The 5000-nt window shown below is 45.1% G+C and overlaps 1 protein-coding gene across 1 annotated transcript in view; it reads left to right on the top strand.

The window, feature by feature from the left end:
• The window catches only part of LOC137039334 (coiled-coil domain-containing protein 112), a 15556-nt gene that overhangs the window by 1422 nt on the left and 9134 nt on the right, over positions 1 to 5000 (top strand). The gene's annotated exons all lie outside the window — the stretch shown is intronic.

Raw genomic sequence — 5000 nt, forward strand, 5'->3', positions numbered from 1 at the left:
CTCCTGCGACCTCTGTTCAACAGGCAGCAGTCTCACACACACACACACACACACACACACACACACACACACACACCGACACTTCAGATCCTTCCTCCTGCGACCTCTGTTCAACAGGCAGCAGTCTCACACACACACACACACACACACACACACACACACACACACACACACACACACACACACACAGACACTTCAGAACCTTCCTCCTGCGACCTCTGTTCAACAGGCAGCAGTCTCACACACACACACACACACACACACACACACACACACACACACACACACACACCGACACTTCAGAACCTTCCTCCTGCGACCTCTGTTCAACAGGCAGCAGTCTCACACACACACACACACACACACACACACACACACACACCGACACTTCAGATCCTTCCTCCTGCGACCTCTGTTCAACAGGCAGCAGTCTCACACACACACACACACACACACACACACACACACACACACACACACACACACACCGACACTTCAGATCTTTCCTCCTGCGACCTCTGTTCAACAGGCAGCAGTCTCACACACACACACACACACACACACACACACACACACACACACACACACACCGACACTTCAGATCCTTCCTCCTGCGACCTCTGTTCAACAGGCAGCAGTCTCACACACACACACACACACACACACACACACACACACACCGACACTTCAGATCCTTCCTCCTGCGACCTCTGTTCAACAGGCAGCAGTCTCACACACACACACACACACACACACCGACACTTCAGAACCTTCCTCCTGCGACCTCTGTTCAACAGGCAGCAGTCTCACACACACACACACACACACACACACACACACACACACACCGACACTTCAGATCCTTCCTCCTGCGACCTCTGTTCAACAGGCAGCAGTCTCACACACACACACACACACACACACACACACACACACACACACACACACACACACACACACACACACACACCGACACTTCAGAACCTTCCTCCTGCGACCTCTGTTCAACAGGCAGCAGTCTCACACACACACACACACACACACACACACACACACACACACACACACACACACACACCGACACTTCAGAACCTTCCTCCTGCGACCTCTGTTCAACAGGCAGCAGTCTCACACACACACACACACACACATGTTGGTCTATGTGGTTTACAGGGACTCTCTATAGGCGTAATGGTTTTTATACCGTACAAACCGTATTTTCTATCCCCTTACACTGCCCCTGCCCCTAAACCTACCCATCACATACACACACACACACACACACACACACACACACACACACACACACACACACACACACACACACACTGCCCCTAAACCTACCCATCACAGGAAACATTCTGCATTTTTACTTTCTCAAAAAAACATCATTTAGTATGTTTTTAAGGCCATTTGAATTACGGGGACATTTGATATGTCCTCATAAACCACATAAACAGGCACACACACACACACACACACACACACACACACTTCCACTTTTAGGTTAAATTGAAACTTTTATATTATATTCATTCATTACACACACACTGATATATTTCAAATGTTTATTTCTTTTCATTTTGATGATCTTAACTGACCACTGAGGAAAATCCCAAGTTCAGTTTCTCAGAAGATTAGAATATTACTAAAGATCAATACAAAGAACGGATTCGTAGAAATCTTGGCCAGCTGAAAGAATGAGCATGAGCAGTATGAGCATAGTGGGGTAAAGTGAGCCGCCCTGTATCCGTCAGCAGAACACATCTGTGGTCAAATGGCCGTTGTGTCCTCCAGCCGCTCCGACTTCCCCTCGGCCGTGACGGACAGACGGAGAGGACCTCATGGTGTCGGCGTCAGCATGTTTTAGTTTCACAAATGGAAAAGTACATTTTCTTGTGCTGTTGTGCCAAAGCAAATTGATTCAGGTAGAAAAAGTTATATTATACATGCTGATGAACTACCAACATATAAAACCTCGTGATGATGCCTGCTGAAGATTTGACTGAATTGCTAAGAGAGCAAAGAGTGTAAAAAATGATGTGTTGGAGGGATAAAGTGACACAAGACCAGTTTTTTTTTTAAACAATACTACTTTCACTGATCTTCGTCCTGAATACATTCTGATCATTTTCATTGCTAGGAAAAATCCTGAATTAATAGGAAATGTGTCAATTTTACTGATCTATCATTTTAGCAAATGTAGGAACTGTCTAACTTTACCCCACTCTCCCCTCCAGCCCTCAGTGCTCAGCTGTGTGTCCTTTATCCTGAATTACTGCGGCGATGCGGCGTGGCGTCGGTCCGTCTGGGGCTCGGCTCAGGTGTTATGAGCCCGGGTTGCTCTGATAGGCCTTCAGCTCTTCTGCATTGAAAATAGAAAACCAGGCACTGGCTGCTGTGGCACTGTGTGCAGGTGCCCAGTCCTGTCGGAAAATCAAATCTGGATCTTCATAAAGTTGGTCAGCAGCAGGAAGCAGAGTCCTGCACGGGTCCATTTGTGGAGACCCGCCCAGCCCGTACCCACAAGGTTTAGCACCAGATCCGACCCGTGACCCGTGAAAATTTCAAAATTAAATCCGTACCCGCCCAGACCCGTTAATATTTGGCCCGTTACCCGACCCGTGCCCGCGATAAATCACACACGCTAAAACATTCAAATTAAAATGCTTTATTTTTTTATCCTGCACCTCTCTCAACATCACCAGCGTCATGAATGGGCTAATGAGACAGGCTAAAGTGCCTTTAAAGACTCAGTGTCAACAATTTCATATAGCTACTCCACTCACCAGCTTTACTTTTACTTCATCCATTGCTACTCCTGCAACGCTCGCTCCTTCTGCGCTACGAGAGGCATCAACTAAAGTTTCAATGTGGCAGTGGTGGTGACGTGATGGGCCAAATGGTAGCCTATATCATTGTTGCGTGTGTGTGTAATGGTAATAGCCTACAATATGTTCGATGGGGGAAGAAGGAGGCGGGAACCGGCGAACATTTAAAAGACTTTAACCAAACAAAACGAAAGTAACGTGAGTAGCCCCTCATGGACATCTCCCATGCGCACACACATAATAAAACATAAACACAACTCAACGTCAAATCCAGGTGTGGTGATCTCTCGTCCTTATGCTTCCGAGCTCCCTCAGAGAACTCGAGACCGGTGTGGCTCGCAAGTGACGCTCATTCACAATCACGCCCTGCTCTCTCTCTCTCTCGCTCTCGCTCTCTCGTTCACTTTGCCACAGAAATATTGCACATATTTTTCATCCGCTCATCCGCGCTACTACCCGCCCGCACAGAGTTAATTATACGCCCGTGAATTTTATAAATGTCATAATCCACCCGTTTTAGCCACTTTTATGCGGGTACCCGCGGATACCCGACCCGTTGCAGGACTCTGGCAGGAAGTGCTCTAAAACACCCTGGTATCGGGCTGGGTTGACCTTTGACCTCAGAGAACACAGTGACCAACACCAGCAGATGCCATGGCTCCCCAAACCATCACTGACTGTGGAAACTTTACAGTGGACCTCAAGCAGCGTGGATTGTGTGGCTCTCTGCTCTTCCTCCAGACTCTGGGACCCTGATTCCCAAAGGAAATGCTGAATTTACTGTCATCAGAGAACATAACTCTGGCCCGCTCAGCAGTCCTGTTTGTCTTTAGCCCAGGTGAGACGCTTCTGACGCTGTCTGTTGTTCAAGAGTGGCTTGACTCGAGGAATGTGAAGCTCAAACCCGTGTCCTGCATGCGTCTGTGCGCAGTGGTTATTAAAGCACTGACTCCAGCTGCAGTCCACTCTTTGTGAATCTCCTCCACATTTTTGAATGGGTTTTGTTTCACACTCCTCTCCAGGGTGCGGTTATCCCTATTGCTTGTACACTTTGTTCTACCACATCTTTTCCTTCCCTCCGCCTCTATTAATGTGCTTGGACACAGAGCTCTGGGAACAGCCAGCCTCTTTTGCAGTGACCTTCAGTGTCTCGCCCTCCGTCTGTAAGGTGTCAGTGGCCGTCTTTTGGACACCTGTCGAGTCCGCAGTCTTCCCCATGATAGTGTCGCCGACAGAACTAGACTGAGAGAGCATTAAAGGCCTGCAGGTGTGTGAGTTCATGAGCTGATTAGTGTGCGGCTCCAGGCGTCTTCAATATTCAACCTTCACAATATTCTAATCTTCTGAGAAACTGAATTTGGGATTTTCCTCAGTGGTCAGTTATGATCATCAACATTAAAAGAAATAAACATTTGAAATATATCAGTGTGAGTGTAAAGAATGAATATACTTGTAATGGCACCAGTTGCTTTTAGTTCTTCTGTACCACCTTTTGAAGTCAGTCTAAATACAACCAGTATTTGAAACACGAGCAGACAACTGTCTTCTTTTTATATGTTTACTTCCAAACAAACAAAAATATACATAGACATGGTACGCACGGTCAAAAAACTGTGTTGCTTCCAACGTCTCTAACTTCAAACTAAAACTACCTGCAACCGCTACCGCTATGACGTAGTGATATCTGACTGGAAGCTCAAAATACTGAAATGTTATAGGATATAAAGATTACTAAATCTTGCATTTTAAACCAATACATTTCTTATTAGTTTTCATGAAATGGTTTATATTTATTTATTACTGTTTAAACTAAATTATTATTTCAAGTGAACTAGTCCTTATGTGGCTCTTACAATAATATACAAGTTACACTTTTTGAATGGAATTAGTGAAATAAATCAAGTTTTTGATGATATTCTAATGATATGACCAGCAGCTGTGCATATCATCATTTTATTATTTTCTCTCTACAACTGTATATTTCAATTTCTCATGCAGATGTTCTCACTATTTTAATTCATTTCTATGTAAAGCACTTTGAATTGCCGTTGTGTATGAAATGTGCTGTACAAATAAACTAGTCTAGCCTTTACCAAGCATAATAATGACATGAAAAGTCAAAATTCTAACTTACTCATTCATATTTATTCATATTTATTCATATTTATT

The sequence above is a fragment of the Pseudorasbora parva genome, chromosome 13 (assembly GCF_024679245.1).
Source record: "Pseudorasbora parva isolate DD20220531a chromosome 13, ASM2467924v1, whole genome shotgun sequence".
In the NCBI taxonomy this organism is placed as follows: domain Eukaryota; kingdom Metazoa; phylum Chordata; class Actinopteri; order Cypriniformes; family Gobionidae; genus Pseudorasbora; species Pseudorasbora parva.